This window comes from Cyprinodon variegatus, unplaced genomic scaffold (genome assembly GCF_000732505.1).
Source record: "Cyprinodon variegatus isolate N-32 unplaced genomic scaffold, C_variegatus-1.0 Scaffold15, whole genome shotgun sequence".
Classification (NCBI taxonomy): domain Eukaryota; kingdom Metazoa; phylum Chordata; class Actinopteri; order Cyprinodontiformes; family Cyprinodontidae; genus Cyprinodon; species Cyprinodon variegatus.
The window spans coordinates 1,413,314-1,433,873 of record NW_015150468.1 but is presented as its reverse complement, the minus strand read 5'-3'; the positions used below and the strand labels follow the sequence as shown (position 1 = coordinate 1,433,873).

The window sequence follows — 20,560 nt, the reverse complement described above, 5'->3', positions numbered from 1 at the left end:
AGACGTTGCTGTTTTTTATTATTGACACGATGTATTGAAATACATTTAGTGTTTGGCAATATTTAAAACGCCTTTCTGTGTGCAGTGCAAAGTTCATAATAGGTTTTGGGAAATGAGATATAACTATTGCAGTTTTTACTAAGTTATAAACCAAGCCTACCCAGTGCCTGAACTCCATTTCCTTTTCTCAGGCCTCCAACTACATAATGGAGTGTGGTGTTTTGCGTTTGAAACTGTGAGCTGAGTTCAGCCACGTTGGAACCCCGTTCTTCTGTAGTTTTAACTCGGCTCCGCTTCCTTTACGGATCCAAAATGGCGTCAGTTTCCCATTGCAGTAGGAGTATCCGCCTACAGCGTGAGAGCCAATCAGAACGCTCCTTTCATCCCGGATGCATTTCCGTCTGGAGCGTCTACACACTGAAGTCAAAGGTAGCTTGAAAACCGCTCGAATGGGTTGGCGGAGAGGATTAAAGCGAATAAGAAATATACTATTTTGAGGCTTTACGTTTACCCGAGCAAGCCTTCAGTTCTACAAATGGACCCCTAAAGGTCCCTAGCTTGTGGTGAAGATGAAATAGATGCGCCGAACTCAAGTTTTTCTTGGATATTTTAGTCTTCGTTTCTCTGGACGTCTGTTTGTTGGTCTACAGGCTAGCGCTAGCAGCAAGCGACTCTGGTGAGCTGGGTTTAGCTGCAACGGTCCATACCAGCTTATTTATGCGGATGTCTCCGGAATTTATGTTGAACCGACGGCGACAAATGGGAGCATCCAGCAACAATCGAAAACGTTGCGGCATAGACTAAACGTTTAATGTCCTGAGGACTGTTTAAATTCGAGTTCAGACGGAGGTAAGTCTCAGGTTACCAACCCTGCAATGCTAACATGTTAACAACAACAAACTGACTCCATTGGCTCCCATGGTTTCATCCAGTATGTTACGAAAAAAGGTCAATTTGCAGGATATTTATTTACTCATAGTGTCAAATACTTTAAAATGTGAATATGCTGTTTCATTGTTATGTAATAATGGAGTGTTTTTTTTTTTTTGTAGATTTTATGTTTTTCTTTTTTTGCTGGGTATGTTGTGGAAGTTCTGAAGGAGGCAGTGATTCATTGGGGATAAACCTAAACCATTATATTCCTCTGATTGTTTGTGATGAGAGTAATATTGATATTACGTTGATTTTTTTTAAAATATATTATATTTAGCATGGCATGTCCTGATTACATATTGTTTACCCGTATTAAGTAGTGGGGTTGTTATTTGCTTACATTACAGGGATACTTCCCCTTTTCCCAGACAGTAATTAAGATTACAGATCTCCAGGGAATGCACCTAATAACATCCAAATGTGGACCCATTTTAAACGGCTCACTGGTGCTCATTTGGCAGCTGATCTAACACACCACCAGTCGGTCTGCTTTTCCATTAGCTCTGCACAGAGGCATGGATTTGAAGCATAAAGTGTTGGCCATTTGCTCCACTCTTCCAGAACTGAGGCAAAATGGAGCAATGGAGGGCGAGCAATGAATTAAATCTCCCCCCAAGCTTTATGAACATGTTAGATTGTTTTGATGTGTGTTACTAAATATCATCAGTTATTACCTTGTATGTGTATTTATTTACAAGCTTAAAAACATGTGTGCTTATGCATGTTTGGTTGTGTGGAACTGTGATATAATGTGTAGAATAGAGTATAAGAGAATGGCTTTTAATAACATTGGGATAGAGACGATGCCTTTTGCTTTGGTGCAGTACTAGTGATCAGGAAAACACTGCAGTGGTGCTGGTGGTGTTTTTCACTAAGACACTGAGTGTGTTGTAGCTTTTAGAAGCTTCGGGTCTACTACACTGCAGATGCATTGATGCATGTTATTGATTCCCCTGAACTTGCTCTCTGTTTATATATTTATATATGTATATATATGGATCTGCATTTTTCCTGACCCTGTGTATTTAATACATGTTGTTCATGTTTCCTTTTTAGTTGGTGATTCAGACAGATATTTTATTTTCTAAGTTGACTGCGGGCTTTTAATGCAACCATCTCAGTCTCATATAAATAGTGTCAATATTTATCATATCACCAGTGCCATCTTTTAGGTAGTCCTGGATGTCATTTTTATAAGGACTGATAATTGCAGCGCCACCAAACCCCCCAAATCTGCCTGTGTCATCCGGTTCCCATTAGTGCTGCTGAGACTTTTCTCCTGTTCCCATAAGTGATACCAGAGAATTATGGTATACCCTCAGTTTGCAACAGGAAATGGAGCTCTGCTGGGGTTAGAAAGGTCATTAGCTCAACAGAGAAAGACAAGCTGCATTTCTCTGCTGCTGCTCTGCTTTTAGCCGGCCACAGATTTTTATAGCTCTATAAACTCTTGGAGTTGCTTTATTTTTCCCCTTTATGTGGAACTAGCCTGTTATGTAAAGAGGATTACACATTATTATGAAGGTATGGGCTATTGGATCTGTTTTGGACAGTTAAAAGTGGATGACTCTTGCTTCTACCTGGTTTGGCTTCAGAGTGCCCTCAGTTCATTCCTCAGGATTCCGGGTCCATACTGGCAAAACCGCATTACGCCATTTGTACAAATTTCTAACCTTGACATCTATGATAAAAATGTCCAGTTCCACCAAATCTAAAAGAGTTCGAAAACCATTCGGAAGGGAAATTTGAGGTTGTGATTCATATTATTGGTCTTCCAAGGCAGTCAATGTAGTTTAATCCTGCCGTTCTGCTTGAAAGTTAGACAAGTTTTGGATTCAAAGATCGTATTCCACATCTATTGGCTTGTTATAGAGGTATTTGAAAATCAGGCTGATCATTCACCTCTTAGAACAACAAGACATCCACACAATAGGTACTTTCTTTCTTTTCATACATTTCTCTCTGAATCTGAGACATAGCTTTAAGTGTAAACTGTCTATATCTGAAATGTTTATACCAACTGATAAGGCACAGTCATGCTATGTTCATTGTCTGGTTATTGCTTGTTCTTTATTCTGATGCTAGGCTTTTTTTTAGGCAGATAGCATCTGCCTCCTCTAAACGCCTTAATGTGTTGTTGCCATGTGATGAGTTAATTCACTGTTGATATTAACCAGTTTAAGTATGCAGTGTATCTTATAAAGTTGTCAGTTTGTATTTGGAAATTAATGATTTCAGTGCTTTGTTTTTGTCTTTTCTCTGTGTACCTCTCTGAGGAGGCAGTGAAATATAATAGACATGTCTTGCTAGCACCAACGTGTGTTACAGAGCACTTGCATATGGTTTCACTTTTATCATATTCTCAATTGTGAGATTCAATATCAAACCTTTACAATGGCGTACCTGCTCCCAATGTATTTGTTGTTTTGCTGCGGTACCTACCAGCTTATACTAGAGTGTCTTCAGAGTTATAAGTGTTGTAAATATTACATTACCGGGTAGATTTCTTACACAACTCTTAGTCCATTGCTATTTAGAGAAACAATGACTAATTTCCTTTGACAGTTTCTGTACAGGTACTTGTATACAAAACTTTGCAGCAAATGATTTTAGATTTGAATCATGTTCTGTTATATCAACACAAATATATTTTAATGATTTATCTAAGTAAAGCTAGTTTGTGAAAAAAAAAAAGGTTATAGGCTAATGCTTGCTAGCTTCTAGTTGGTCTTATATTTTAAAGCAGTTCTAGTTCTTTGCTGACAACCTGCCTGTAAAGTATATTCATACCTTAGTTTATTTATTGGGAAAATATACTTTGAGGCATTTAATTAGAGGTAGACCCATACAACAGCCAGCCAATATTCGGAGATAGGTTTATTTTTCTTGCATGGGCATTGGCTGATGGATATTTGCTGATTCATTACTGCATTTAGCAGCCATATGTGAAGCTGCATGCTTTGCTGCTCCCAGCTTTTGCTTTGCTTTGGTACTGTTGCGTGTGTTTTGTTGATAGATGTTTTTTTTTTTTTTTCTCATTTATATTTAGACCTGTATAGTTTAATGTAAATGGAGGAAGGAAAATCAAGATTGTCTTTAAAAATATCCCTAAAATTTGGTAGGACATATCGGGAATTGGCTAGACTGATGTCAAAGTAATCCGTGTCAGCATCGGACTTAAAAAGAAAAAAAAGAACAAACGGTAGGAATTGATCTCTAATTGAAAAACATGGGAATAGGCGGTGTGTAGGAACAGACAGGACCTCATGCTTGCTAACACTGCTTCAGTTACTATGATGAATGATTATTTACATGCATTACAGTGGCTCAAATGGGGCAACACATATCACACACAGACCAAAATTGCTTCGAATGTGCATCTTAAAATATCCTGGGTTATTTAGAGATTGTATAGACTTTTAAGGGGATCACTATCACAATACTACATTCATTATGGAGATCTGTGCTTTATTTTCACAAAAGCACAATTTTCATTTTACTAGCTTGGCAAAAACAAACCTGATTGTCTTTTCTTCCCCCTTCACATTGCTGTTATATGCACATTCTCAGAATTAGGGTAGCCAAAGTCCATTTTAGGCTGTTTGGATCACTACATTTTCCAATGTTTATTATGTATTTATCTCAGGAGCTCTAAACCTAACTGAAGGGTTGATGTGAGAGAGAACATAGTAGTAGTAGAGGGCAAGAAAGGTAATAGTTTAACAGCTCTATATTGGTGTTAGTCCAGGATGGGCATCACGCAACGTTATATGATTCTGATTAGTTTCTGGTTGTTTTCCTTTTTTAAAATATTAAAGAAATGCAATTTTAGATATTCTAATTTTTAGTGTGCCTGATAACTCTGATATCCTAAACTAATCCTAATCATTATTTGTTGGCTAAATAAATTCTGTATGCTTTGGTATTTTTTGGTGGCAATATACAACGATTTATGGCCGTCCGATATAATATTGATCTAGCTATTAACATCAATTAAAATGAACAAAAGAAACGCGTATTAACCAACACATTATACCTTACTTTAAAGTAACCTCCTGCCATTTTTGTATTTTTTTTTTATTTACCTAATATTTCAGTCAGCTCTTATTGTTCACAGCAGGTGCTGGTTGCTATGAGCCATCATATCTACCTGGTTTTCTATAGTCTATATATGTTTTAACATTTTCTCTAAAGTATTTCATTATATGCGTCTTATTAACATCTAATTGGCTCTTTAACTCCCTAATGTACAGAGATTCATGCAGTGTTTTCAGTGCACAGGGTTAAGATGATTGAGGAGGACAAATGCCAAAGAGCAAATACAAATGGGGATACAGATTGGCAGAGAGGAATGTTATGGAAACTCTTGGGCTATTTTTAGTGCTCATAAACTTTAACATTGTGGATGACCGTCTATATAGTTAGGGTGGGATTAATCTGAAATAGTCAGTTCTGATTCATTCAAAGAAAGGTATTAAAGTGTAATGTAGTAATTCTGGCCTTATGCCATCGACAAATGCATATTATCTATCACTTAACTTGAATGTCTTGGTGACTCGGGTGCATCGTATTTTATCCTTTTATCTGCAAAATACTTTCAATGTTAAGCTTGCATTTCAAGTAGAAGGAATATGTAGTTGCTTTTGTTGAAAGGGAGAAAATGCTCCACTTTCTAGTCAAACACCCACTCTGACTGTTTTCTGTCTCTGCACCCCCACTCCACCCCTCCCCCTTAGGTACTTAGTGTGGTCCTTTTAGGTAAACAAGCATGGCTACTCCTATTTCTTGCATTACTCCGTCTACCTGAACCCTAATGTGTCTAGGTTTCTCTTGTCCTTGATGTACAAGTTGTGTAAATCTTTTATTGCTGCCGTTCCAGAAGCACAATCTCAGTGGACAGCATCTGATGGCTTTTATAAGTCAGCCTGGTCCTTTACCCTCTTCTCTATCCTCGAAGAGAAATGGTACAAAATGGCGGGCCCAATCCCGCTGTTTCCCTCAGGGACTATAGAGCCTCATTCCTGGATTTAGGAGGCCTTAATGGTTGTTGATGTCTTAAACTTGTGTTCGGATCTGCAAGCTTTTCCTCTGCTTCGTCCTTGATAATATTTTCTCTTCTCCAAGTCTCTTGTACATCAAAGGGAAACCGTCTCTACTGTGGCATACTGCTGCTTTTCCCAAAATGTGCCTTTAACAGATTGAGCTTTTGATCCTTTTGTGTGAACCTTTGAAAATTACTTTATAGCATTCTTCTTTTCTGTCAGAATCTTTCTTATACCCTTTTCTTTTACATGCAACAAATGTATTTTTTAAGCCCAAGACAATAAAAGTATTTCTTTTTCTTACTTTTTAGGAAGAAAACATTTATTTTTTTGTAACTACTGACAAAACTCTGAGGTACCGCTTTCCGCAATGTTCATTCATTAGTGATTTAAGTGATTTAGCTCTAATAAATTCATTACAACAAGTAATCTCTAATTTCATATATATTAATGAACTGACTTAAAAATTGGTTTCCCTTCTCTGAATCAAATATTTTGCCTTATCAGGTAAACAAGTAAAGTTAAGTAGTTTTGGCAGTTTTTTTTCTGTATCTGATAAATACTTCCTTTGTTTTTTTTTGTCACCGTGTTTGTTTGAACATTTCAACTTTTCTGTAAATATCACCGATGTATCCATAGTGGGATGAACTACTGTTGCACTAAGCATGGGTGGACATTGAGCTGTAGTTGTTGACTGGATGTCCAGTTCAACAGGAGGCTTCTCCATTCTGCGACCAGAAACACTCAGAGGTCTTTGGCTAAGTCCTGGAGCTAATGGTAAATATGCAGACCATGTGTCCTGTCCCTATGGGCATACATAGCGTGTCCCTGGACTCCTTGTTCATGATAACTGGCCAGACAGACTAGTTCATCCCTGCCCTGCTTGGACTCTGACCCTCTCCCTTTTTTCTTGTTTCTGTCTTCCTTGTTTCTTAGTATCAATTTCTTTTTCATTTCTGTTAAAAATATGGAGGGATTGTTAATTATATTGTTCTGTCGATGCTTACTCAGCAATTCAGCTTTATTTTCCCACTCATTCGGCAGTGAAATCATGTCCTGTTTCCTTTGTCCTTTCCCTTAGGGGAGGATTACCACACCGATGGTAAACAAAACCAGTTTTATTATTCTGTTGGATGAAATTGTCTGTGTTTGTTTATAGTAAACTTCAGCCAGAGATAAAGTACGTTCCTGGTTTTGCTTTTGTTTTGCTGCACTGTTTGTAGGTTTGAGAGGATATCCATTTTGGCAGTTTAAAGATCTTGTGTGCATCGTCACCCACTTCATGTTGGGAATCGGCTAAGCTTAAACGGCTGTAAGGGCGTCAGGACAAAGTGTATGTTGGGGGAGGGTAGAGGTGGTGTGGCCTGGCTGAATCTCAATCACTAAGGCCCTTCAGCAAGGCTGGCCTTTTGATGGGCCAGCTGCAGTCATTCATTCAGCCATTTACATTGAAATGCAACTGCAGAAAGGGGGAGGAGACGACTGTGCTGAGACTGACCTATGAGCTTGCACAAATGGGATGTGAATAGAAAGCAAAAGCAAACCTAAATACCGGGTGGGGGTGGGGGGGGCTCTCTGCTGCTCAGCAATACAGGCAGCCATACTTTGTTTCCCCCCAGCATGCTGTTGGCCAGTATACTTCACACAAAGGATCTAAGCACCCTTTTTGACCAGTACTCGCATTTTCAACACTCAGCTGTTTTGTGTCTTTACAGCCAGGCTGGTGGCTGTAAAGAGGTTGTGATTCATCCCCATAGCTGTTTGAATGGCACTCTACGGTTCATGCTAACCCTCTTGTTGTTGATTCTTTTTATATACATTTCCTGCTTTGCATGTGGTGTGAAAGTTTTCTGAAGTATTTACATGTGAGGTTTATTCTTGGGGCATGTTTGGTTGGAACTTGAATGAACCTTTAACGTCTTGCTCTGTGAATGTTTTCATTTTGTAATAGTAAAAAGAAATTATGATATGATTTAGTTGGATTGAAAATATTTAACACAAATATTTTCCTCAGAATACCCCAAATCTCTCTTTTCATTTTACGAACTATTCGTCTTACCAGTTAACTTACATTTTGAATTTATTCAAAGCTATGTAGTAACCCAGTATTACAGTTTATCTTAATAAATCTAACTTGTTGTATTGTTGTGAAAACAGTGTGGATACTATTTTATTTGTAGGTAGCTGTAGATCAGTTTGTGTAAAGCTCAACACTACTGAATACTCCTATTGTCTGTCCAGACGAGGCCCGGTTTGGGCACTTGCGACAAGCTTTTTTGTCTGATGGGGTCTCATTAAAGCAAGGAGTCACAAAAAGACTACATTTGAAACCAGCTACTGGAGGAGATATGTTTAAAGAAACCTTGCTGTGCTGTTTCCTTAATGATGCCCCTATATGTGCATAATCGTCTACCAACCACCGTGTTTGCGCATCCAAGCCAATGTAGCTCTCACCATCCTTCTCACACATGGCTGGACATTAGCAACATCAATAACAGACTTCAGAGCTGTTTCTAGTTTAGAATGACGTAACCTAAGCTGTTGCGTCTATTGGTTCTGTTGCTTTTCTCTACTGCATTTATTGTTTACATCCTGCTTCCTCCTTCTATCCTCTTTACTTTTGTGGCAGTGTTACGCTACCGCCCACTATTACAGCACCTATTACGTCTCCTTCAGCTTCAGGCGGTATCATCTTTACATCTAAACTTTCCTGTATGGATACTTTATTCAACTTTACATGGATGTAGCCTCATTCATGCTGTCTGCATGACCCAAAGATCTCAGCCATTCTGATCTGTGCCCACATTGTTGCATGTTGTAAAGCAGCAGTGTATGCTTCAGATACTTTTGAATACCCTTGTATAATGTTGCAACTATGTTTTTTTCCATGGCTCATTTGATGTTTAGATGAGATGGTGATTAAACCTCTTAATAAAGCAGAACATAACAGAAATAATAAGGAACATTTAGGTTATAATATTTGTAGTACATGAAAACATGCACATTTTAGCAGGACCTGTTTTCACTTGCAGGAAGTAAAGAAAAACAAACTTCAGGGCCATCAACATGCATAGACAAGGATATGTAGTCTGAGACATCCTCTGAGTTACTCTGCACTCTATATCAAAGTGTTGTGTCCACAAAGCCCCTCTGTAGACCCAGTTCAGATCAGCATTCAGGTCTTTTTATTGTAACCCAAGTATTGGCTGTTTAATAGTTTGATTACATGCAGGGAACTGCTGCCTACTATAATTAAAAGGTTTGGTTCAGCTCATATTTAGATCTTGTTGAGGGACATATCAAAGTTGTGGCCCAGCATGTACATTTTCACAGTGGGATCACTGTTGAAGCTTCATGATCCAATTGAACCAACAGCTGCAGCAGCTTGGTGCTTGTTTCTGTTTTTTCCCTAACCCTTTTCCCTGATCCAGGGGGCCAATATCAATTCTTATTGAAGACTGTATTGCTTACTTCTTTGAAATGTGTTTCGTTTTTTTGTTTGTTTGTTTTTCTTAGGTTTCATATAAACCAGAGATAACATTAAAACTGCTGCCAGAGAAAAATGATTCAACTGACTACATGGCTAAGGCTGTGAGAACTTGAATGCCACAATGTTTCTTACCAACTTTCTTCAAAAGATCTATGTAGATGCTTTTTTTACTTTTTCTTTTCTTTTCAGAAAACTCATAGGTGCCAGGTCTTAAGATCAGTGCTTTATGCCATACTTCCTGGTTCTACATTTAAGACTCATAGTATTTTTTCGTTGTTGTGTTGATAAAGCCAGCAGATTAAAACATTGTTAGTTTTGTCTATCATGCTCAGTTACAAGAGGCCTCCATTCTCTAAAAGAGTTTAAGTCGGATATGGGATTTTCCTGGCACCTGTTGGTGGATCTGATATATTAGACTGCAGTGAACATCACAATGTGAGGGTCCCTATGGCGCTTCTCCAAGTTTGAGTTCCACAATTTATGGTGTTGACTTAATCTCCATGTTTCCCATATCTCAAGTGAATATCTCGAGTATTTGCAAAACCAAGTCTAATCCATGGAGAACTCTCTGATTTACAGGCAAGCATTTGCTGCTTCCCTCTTTGTGACCAATAGCGTCCATAACCTTTTTTAGAAAACATGTCTATCACAAAGCCACAGAGACAGTCGGCCCTGAGCTTTCTCTAACAACTCATAAATCAAACGATATAGCTGTATCCTGCACAGCTTGGTGTTTGCAAAAAGCTGTGTTAATCCCACATTGAAGTGTTTTGTTAGAAGGACTCATGTTGTAAAGGTAACTTGCACTTTACTATACTATTATTATTATTATTATTATTATTATTATTATTATTTTTTTTTTACATTGTTGAAAGGGCTCGATAAGGTCAGGAAAATGTAGTTTAGATTATATTGATAATATTTTGAATGAATATTATCCTTATTTTTGTCCAGGGGGGTTATGAGCGTGCCGCTACGGCTACTCTATGAAACACATTCAACTCAAATATATTTGAATACTTAGGCTACAGCAGTGAGAGAGTCAGAAAAAGCTTGGAGAAGGAATGTTGCCCTACCTGCGCTCGAACAGCTGGAGCAAGAAATACACCCAGAGCTGTTTGTTAAATTCAAGGTAAAGTCTTTCTTAAAAATAACTAGTTAGTGTTCGGCATTGGTGAAACAAATACTAGCACTTTGTTACTGAGGCAGACAGCTTGGTTACTGTGTTGGTCACAGTTTCTCTGCTGCACTTGTGTATTTGATTGGTTTAAAGTACCGAATCCCTTTGTAGCTATAGCTGCACACACTTGTTCATACTAAACTTTCTGTTGCTTCTTTGTGTTTGTAACGATTTAAATTTAGATGCCAAAAAATATGAAGTGAGAGGCTACAAGGAGAAATATCCCCATGATAACCAGGATCTAAAAAACAGCTTTCACTGGCAATTAAAAGTTAACTATCTCTGTCGCTAAAGATGCTACAATTATAGTTAATGATGCTAAAGATTAGCCAAAACTCCAGTTCCATTTCTCTTCTTTTAATGTAGAAATTTAAGAAATAGAGCTGTAATCATAATCATCAATGTTTCTACATAATGGTATGATCCTGTGTGCTAACCAATCAAACACCAATGGCTGTGTCCCAACATGCGCCCCTAACCCCTCTATCGCTATATAAAGTGTGGACCAAATAATGGACTTAATAGTGAACTCTGTTAACTGTGTGTCAGGAGAGATGACCACTACTTTTCGCTCCCCCTTGGTCACATGACTCTATCACCCTGCACAGTACCTGCACCATCTTTGTTCTCTCTTGCCCCTAAACCATAACCCATGATGCTTTGTGGGGAGAGCTCTTGCAAACTATTCTGGGCTATATCTGCTTGACTAGTTACCATGGATGTTTACTACTTTTAAAGGTTGGATTGTGGGTGAATGAGTGAGTGCACTACTTTTTAATTAGTAGATAATGAGGGCTGCTCAGTGTAAACAGTGGATAGCACTGCTGCCTTGCTGCAAGAAGGTTCCGGGTTCAAATCCCTGCCCGGGTCTTTCTGCATGGAGTTCACAAGTTCTGCCTGAGCATGCGTTGGTTCTATCTGCGTACTCTGGCTTTCTCCCACAGTCCAAAAACATGACTGTTGGGTTAATTGGCTTCTCTAAATTCTCCTTAGTGTGAGTGTGTGCGTGAATGGTTGTTGGTCCTGTTTGACTCTGTGTTGCCCTGCGATGGATTCCCTCCTCTCGCCCGACAGCTTGAGATGGGCACCAGCACCCCTCGCGCCCCAGCTGGGATAAGCGTGATGGAAAATGGATGGATTGATAACAACACCTAGAGGCAGATGTTTATGAAGAATTTTCATAATCTAGGTCCTCCAGTTATGCAATAAACCATTACATCCTTAGTTACCACCAGCTACGCTAAAATGAAACTGATTTCTGATTAAATTATTGCCATGTTGGGGTTGTCCATAACATACTCTTTTTACGAATGGTAAAAAAAAACAGTTTAAACCCGGGAACAATCGGCTTTTAGTGGGAGTGGGAACAGCACACTGACCAGCGTCGTCTTGTGTCAAACGACTCGGCTCGGACAGTGACCCAGGTTTAAATCGCCTTCAAAGGGCTCCGGTCCCATTTTGCATGTAGTGGAAACAGACCGGGGTCGTCCCACTAATTTACGTGATACCATTGAGTGCAAGATACGGATGTCAACACACTGCGCCAGTCGGGTCTGATCGAACAAGCCAAAGCAACTGCTTACATTCAATAAACATGGCGCAGCAGTGGTGAGAGAGATTCTGAGGGACAGAAAAAATGAAACAATAAAGCAAACTTATAAGGCACTGGCTGAGCCAAATGCTGATTGTTAGCAGGTCGACCCGTGCTTATAAAAACCCCGGATTAACCTGCCAAATTCAGTGGGCTATATAATCTAGTGCCCAGCTTCCACATCAGCTTTCCTTTTCTGTTTATTGTTTTTATGCTGTGCATTAATTTCTGCTATGTTGAATTGACACAGGCTTAAAGCCAGTATGAAGAGAAAAAAATGACAGATTTTGTTGTTGTTGTTTTGTTTTTGTTGTCATTAATAACTCATTTTACTGTCATTAAAGTGATGTGGATATTTCCGGATCAACCACAACCCCCGTTTACACTAGAGCCACCTTAACAATGCAGATCAATAATAATAATATTAAAGTCACCATTCTGGAAAAAGAAAGTGTTTAATTTTCCTTTGGTTCATTTTTTTTTTTTTTTCTTATAGAAGACAAACGATCTCATGGCTCGGCTCTCATGACGTGTGCACTTCCTAATTAAGCTTTAAACACCTTTTACATATTATTGCATAATTACAGTACTGTGCTTGGAGTGTTTGTTGGAAAAGCATGAATAATTTAAGGAGAACGTGAAAATGTGTCAGCTGATTTTTGAAAGCGCTTTAGTTTGTATCTGGTGCCCAGTGTGTTTAATAAGAGCCTGCAGGAAGGAATGGAAAATCACATAATCTCCAGTCAGCCTGCCCAGAGGGACTTTCCCTCCTGAATATGTGGCAGCACAGGACTGGTTGTGCATTACACAATATGACTTTTTTCATTTTATTTTTAAAAAGGAGGTTTAATTTAAATGTAAGGAAACTGGGCCTGCAACGATTCCAGCTGCAGTTGCATTTCTAGCAGGCACTTTTTTACTTGGAAATAGCTCTTTAATTGAATAGCAAAAGTTAACCAGCAACAGATCTTAAAAGTTCTTTTGATACCCAAGCCGTCTTTGCTATAAATATGCCGCCTTGTTTTTGTGCTCATCTGCGTATTTGTGCCGGTGTGTGCGTGCTTTTCTCAGTCATCCTGCCTGCCATGAGTCTTTTTATAGAAACAGCAGCCAGCAGTGTAATCTCTGGTGTGGATATAGGACAGCCTTTTATTCCGTCTCATTACTTATGCAAAGCCAGTCCTCACCCACTGTCACTGCACAGCCTGTTTGGAATTTACAGTTTTCCTCAAAAATAAATGAAGTTGAAGGATGATGTTGATTTCTTTAACATTTAAAAAGTGCAGACAAATATGTCTGATGCCCTTATCCCTTTAAGGAATAATTTATTTAGAATCTAAAATCTTTAGCTTTAGACCATTCTTATAAACAGTTCACCCTTTAGATCACATTGACACAAATAAATGTTGTTTTCTAGCTCCAAGAGGTAATAATCCTTAAAAGAAAAAGACAAACATTTATTTTTAAAAGATCTAAAGAAGGTAGATTTATTTATATCTTCTGATGTATTACAAATGTGTTATCTGGATTAGTAATATAGAAAACTCCAGCTACATTTAGAAGCGTTTGTATCTTGATTAGGCTAGGATACATTTTGGAATGCTATAATCAAACAGCACCACAAGTTTCTTGACAAAGTGAATTTTGTCTCACAAACAGCAGCTTTATCTACGTCCAGATCATATTTCCAGTTCATGATCTACTTTGGTTCTTTACGCAGCCAGATCAGTTTAAGGTTCCAGACATTAAATGACAGCTAGAGAGTTTGCCTCTCCAATATTACCCTTCTGATCAGTCATGTGAGGTAGATACAGGCTCTTACCGGTAAGGTCAACATGGTATTGCAGACAGAGTGTGACGCAGTGATAGAATAAAAGGCACAGCAAAGACAGCGTCTTCGTCTTTCTTAGTGAACTTTGATGCGGTTTACTTACAGTGCTACTGCAAGCGCACCATCCAGTAACAGAGTGACGTGTGATTTACAGACATATGTGACCTGAGAACTTGTATACTTCTGCATGCCTCTCTGTGCATCTTAGTAACCACAGCGGCACGTCAAAGTCTCTCCCTCTCTGCAGTATTTTTTTTCTCTGCTGCTGCATTCAACACATGTAGACGGAGCTACATGCTCATTATGTTGTTGCCTTGCCTTCTGCTCATACTGGACAGCTTCTTGTATGGGCAGCTCAAACAAGCTACTGTTGTAACTGAATGATGTTGACCAGTCAGTGAGGTTCACTTTCAAAAGAGCTAAGCGAAAATGGGCCAAAAGGGGGGAAATTATTTGACATTTTCCATCCAGTCCAAGAGTGATTCAAGTGCTATCGTTGTTAAGATATGGCACTTTGAATTGTCTCATTCCTGATTGGTGCCACGCCAAGAATCTTGCCTTGCCTACCTCACTGTTATCATAAAAACAAGAAAAGAGGATTATTACTTTTCCCTAATTTCTTATTATGACCTAAATGTATTCTGCTGCCATAAACAGAATATATTGTCACCCGTCTGCTTATTTAGCAAACCTTTGAAGTTGTTCCACGCACTTATCATATTTTGGCTGCCAAGTAAAGCAGCATCAAAGTGTTTTTTTATTTTTTATTATTTTAATAAATACTCCAGACCACATTTATTTCAGGTTAAGATCTGTAATGGCTATGATGATCGAACTAGAACCTGATCGGTCTTCACTATCACGGTCAGACTGTGATACTGAACAATAATCATATGGTCAAAGCCCTCCCTAAACACAGCAAAATAGTAATGAGACAGAAACAAACACTGGTAATTGATATTAACCCAGTTTTCTTTTTGGATTTGCTGTGATATCGCTGTGCACAATATCATTATCTGAAAGGACTGATATCCTAACCGCAATGAGCTCACATTTTGCAGCTGTCTAGTTGTAGTTTACTGCTGTTTATAATCACACCAAAGATTACCATCTACGACACAAAGTGCATGAAGCACACTTAAGAATTAAACAAAGGGTAAAAATCAGTAACTATTTGTATCGTCTTTGCTTTATTTGCTAGTAGAATTGCCATTGTATGATTTTCTTCCCCACCTTAGATTAAGGGAAAGAAAAGATCTCCAGAATGTAGACAAGATAACCTGCACTGGATGGCTCTACTTTAGTTCTGCAATACTGTTTTTAATGATAGTGGTTCTGATTGGTCCACATTTTCCTGAAAATGTTCCTTCTTCTTCCAGTTTCTATGTGTTCATCTCACCTACTAGAGCTTACGGTATCAGGCTTAGGGATTAGAGACATATTTATTTAACTAGTCAAATATATTTAATCACCAATAAAGTTGGTTGGGATTTAAAGCATATGAGTATATGATCATTGTGCTGTGTAGGAGCATGAAATATCAGTCATAATTATTAAGTCAAATATTATATTGAAGCAGTTTTGTAGTTTTAATATTCTACACATGAATCACTGTGATGTTTGTTTATTTATTTCAGTGTCCAGTGTCCCTAAAATAATTCCAGTATGGTTTAAAATTCCTGCTAAAAATCAAAAGAGCATATTAAGCAGTCTCAATAGTCATTTGTATACACACAGTGTATACAAAATGGAATTTTGTTGCATACAGCTTTCCGACATTAAAAGAGCAGCTTAGTCGTGAAATTAACATTACAATTCATAAAGTGCAACAGATGTAGACAGCACAGGGCAAAAGGAAAACCAGTTAAAAGACATGGTGCAAAAGGTATTGATATGGAAGGTTCAGAGCAATGCAAAATAAATAAATGAATATGGTGCAGAATACCAGTTGAGTTCTATGTAAAGGGATTTGAAAATTCGCCATGTAGTGCAACTATGATGTTTACACTGTGATGTGGAGTCTCGATTTGTGAGTTGATTAGTTTCAACAGTTCAACAGTCTTTTGGCATTGGAGAAAAAGCTGTTATGGAATCTGCTGGTCCTGCATCGAATTCTGAGAAGCGTCTTACCAGAGGCCAGTCGGGAGAACAGTCCATGGTGGGGGTGTGAGGGGTCACAAATGATGTCACAGACTTTGGACACGCAGCGCTACGGTGAAATGTTTTTTATGGAGGGAAGAGGAGCCCTGATGATCTTCTCTAATGTTCTCACCACTCTTCTCACTTTCTGCCAGTCTAAGGTGCTGCAGCCTCCACACCACACAGTGAGACACCTGGTCAGCTAGTCTTTATAGTGCTTCTGTAGAAGGTGGTGAGGATGGGTAGGGGCAGGTTGGCTCTCCTCATCCTCTGCAGGAAGTACAAGCGCTTCTGTGCCTTTTTAACCAGTGAGGTGGTGTTTACAGTCCAGGTGTAAAAGGTGCTTTAACATAATGGTGGTGAATACAAAGAAGACATACTTATTGCAGGGGTTGATATTAAGGATTTTTACCACTTGCCCTTTGGGCAACTGACTTTCACATTTCATTTGCCCAGAAACAATTTTTACTTGCCCAGTATAATATTTGATAAAGTTCCTAATAATGTTTGTTTTTTAAATGTTTTTTTGTAATTCAGTAAGTTTACAGGTTCCTGGTGTGTATATGCATGTGTCAGATAATGAACTCAAGCCTACATTACCGTGTTAACATGCTTTTCAATCCTTCCTGCACATTCTTTTCAAACTAAACTTTGCTTTAAACTCTTGTGTGCTTCGAAAATATAAATTGTAATGTTAAAAATCTAAAAAACTTGACAGGTTAAAACCTTACACTACTACTACTCACCAATTTAACATGTTTAGCTGTATAACATTTAAATGCACCACTCCAATGTCTAAGAGAAAAAACTTTAATGAACATTTTTTTAATGTATGACCACTGTACAGAAGACTGCCATATGATAGAAATATTTACATTGTGCGCATACAATTATTATTTTCCTTATCCCTGACTGATCATTTTTAATCTAGCGTTCATTGTAGTAGAGATGTCCCGATCCAGGTTTTTGCACTTCCGATCCGATACCGATATTGTTTTTGGACTTCCGATCCGATACCCATACTGGCCGATACCAGCCTATCCGAGCATGTATTTAAGTTTAAGTTAAAGTATTTAGCCTTAGTTGTAAGACACATGTTGAAAAGGGTTTTAGTACTCTTGATAACATCTAGCCAGCTAAATTAGGTGAGATTGAATAAAACACAATGATTGGCAACAACAAACTTACCTGTTTATTAAGAGATAAACACAAACTGGACAAAATTATGAATAGCAATCTAATGCACAGTGAGCAGTAAAACCGTAAACAGTTAAAGGTGCAAGTATTACTGTAAGTTTTAATAAAAATGCAAAACAGGGGAACACTGGCGCAAAATAGTGGAATGGATCGTTTCAATCGGCGAAACTGGAAAATACGGACCGGATTTTTTTTTTAAAAACTGGATCGGCAGTCTGGATCGGCATTTTACATGCTTTGCCGATACGCATTTTTTGCCAAGTAGTATAGATTAAATTCATCATCCAGCTGCTGCTCTGCAGAATTATCTCCCCAAGAGCTGAATCATGCCATGTAGCGGAAAATCACGTAGCTTTTTCAAATCACGCAAGAATGTGTACAAAACAACAAAGATGGCGCATGCAAAGCTTGTGGGTCATTTTCAGCGAATGTTGGTGATTTTTAAAGTAATTTTGAGTGATAAATATATATATTTTTTTTGCGATCATTGCACTTGCCCGGCGGGCAAATGCCCCTGACTGACAAAAAAAAAAACAGAACGAAGGAGCGTAATTATTCTACCACAGCAGACAGAAGGGTAAAGGGGCGTGTTTTCCTTCATGTGGTGCTTCGTTCAAAAGCGCTGGAATAACCTTGCACATCCGTGATCACTGCTATGCGCAATTTCAGTTATTAAATGTGTGGTTGAGATTAATAATTGCACTATTCTGATTGCTTAATATGCTCTTCTGAGTTTTGGCAGGAATTTAACACCATATTCCAGCTTTTTGAAAACAGGTTTTGTTTTGAGATTTAATTGAAATGTCATCATTTTTCTACGCTCCACCTGTCTAGATTCTCCTTTTTTTCTCTCTTTGCTAATAAAGCCCATTACTTTTTCTTTTGAAAGTTTCTTCATGTTAAATGCAAAGTTCATATCTTCCCTTAATATTCAAACCATCAGATTAACCCAGCGACGCTGCTCCGATCCAGCGATGCTGCTTTTATTGGCTAATTTTATTGCCTGCAATCTCTCAGTGACAGTGTCTAAAGGGCGCAGGGTTCATGATTTCACATCACCTTTCTTATTTATATGTTGAAATAATGAGGTAATTATTTAAAAGCATTGTTGGCGTAGCCAAGCGTAGCAGGCAGCTACCCTGGCGAGAACTCTGTAATCAGTAAAGATGGAAATCAACACATATATAAGCGTATTCTTTATTTTAAAAAAGGAAGAAAAGAAAAAAATGAATTGTAGACACATTAATACAATAATAATAATAATTTTTTAACCTTCTAGCAACTATTGGACAGCAGGACTCTGTTTGGGTAACTTAAAATACACCAAGAGAGTATAGGTCCCTCTCACAGATGAGATTAAAGGATAAGCGATTAGCGTTTTCCTTTCTCTTTATAGGAGATGCATAAAAGTTGTATGTATTGTGGTAAAACGTGTTGAAGATGGATAAATGAAACAAAATCTGCTTTTGAATTGAAACACCAGAATTCCCCTTTCCTTTAGACATGAGATATTTGAGTTAAAGCTGCTAATACCTTAATTTAGTCATATCACCCTGTGTGTTGGACAGATGATCCAGGCTGCTGAACTCAGCTCTGTTATGCTACTCTTTCACACACTTGGCTCCTCTCTCTCTCTGTTTCCACACCCCTAGCTCTGTTCTCTCCTTCTCTCCTCCCACTTTCTTTTGCCACCCCGGCCTTCTAATTTTTGCAACTCAGAGCTTAAAAATTCAGATGCAGGCTGCATCCTTTTATGCTCATCTCAGCTCTCACTCAGTCTCCTCCCCAGTCTACCTCTCTGCAGTAGCCGTAGTTCCTCAGGAAACGCCGTGCAGGAAGCTAAGGGCGTTGGGCCTAACTGTTTGCTTTGTTTCCTTCTTTATCAAGTCATTATATTATCCAAACTTGCTGAAAGATTTGGTGTATTGGTTGATTCGTCAATGAGCTGTATTTTTACTTTAATTCCATGCTGTAATTGAAAACATTTGCCCTTAAGATTCATAAAACTGTGTAAAGAAAGCTTTAGAAAAACTTAAAAATGTGTATTGGAGCTGAGAAGTTCTCTGAATGCATGGCATTCTTTGTAGCTTGATCTGGTCTACAGTTTATACTTCACACCAAAGGGGGAAGGTATATTTTCTGTGGCTATTAAATGGCTTCTGTAAAGAATTTTCCTTTTTTTCGCTGTGGTAGGCGCATGGCTGCACATTAAGAAGTGGAAAACTTTGGTTTCTTGCTGCGTGATCAAAGCCCACTGCAGCAGACCCAACATGTGATTTGTGTCTTTGAAACAAGAGACAACAAAATAACTGGTTTCATTTGTTTCTATTCTTGCCAAGTTTTGGTTAAAGAATCTAATTTATAATCTTTCTGATTAGGACACTTTGTTTTTCTGGCCTGTTTCATTCAGTTGGAATCATGCATATTCCTTGACTTCCCTATTGCTTTTTATTGTGTGCTGTCCAGTAGGTTACTGCACGGTTATGCTTGATCAACTTCCTACTGTAATAGTAGATTTAAATACAGAGGCAGAAGCTGTTTTGTTTTCACTACCAGTCCTACTCTTTTCAATAACAGGATGCATATTATGTGTATTTTAACGATCTAAAGGAAAGCTGGCTGAAACTTTTTCATAAGGATCTGGAGAGCTAACTTCGTTGCACATGATGTAATGTGTGCTTATTTGTGTGTCAGCTGGAGGAATTTATTAAATGGCCAGTTTTTAACATACTGAAATCTGTGTGGGGGAGCGAATGGCTGCAGGCATTCAGAATCAACATAGTCAACTTGCTTGGCGGTTTTGGAGCATGCACGGGTGTTTATGTATCATGTGCTGCTGCTACTCCTCCATTTCCAATATTCCTAGGGATCCATTTTTTCACTGCAACCATAGCAACAGAAGAGGACAAATGGCACAAGTGTGGAAAAAAGTGCATCTGGTGTTGTGAGAGTCTGAAAACTGAACAAGCCGACTTGATTTAAAAGAAAATGTGTGTATATATATGTATGTATGTGTGTATGTATATGTATATATATATATATATATATGGTTAATGGCAGAATGATTATAGCAAACAAAAGTACTTTTCCTTTTATGCATAATCTTCCGCCATTATATGCTTCCTGCTTTTAACAAATTCCGTTCAATGTCAGGGTG

The 20,560-nt window shown here is 38.3% G+C and overlaps 1 protein-coding gene across 2 annotated transcripts in view; it reads left to right on the top strand.

Annotated features, from left to right (window-relative positions):
* Nucleotides 1–435: 435 nt before the first annotated feature.
* The window catches only part of ankrd11 (ankyrin repeat domain 11), a 117,327-nt gene continuing 97,202 nt past the window's right edge, over nucleotides 436–20,560 (top strand). For both annotated transcript variants that reach the window (XM_015384556.1, XM_015384548.1), the window contains exon 1: nucleotides 436–849. The gene's annotated coding sequence lies outside the window, so the exon portion shown is untranslated. The remainder of the gene's footprint in view (nucleotides 850–20,560) is intronic.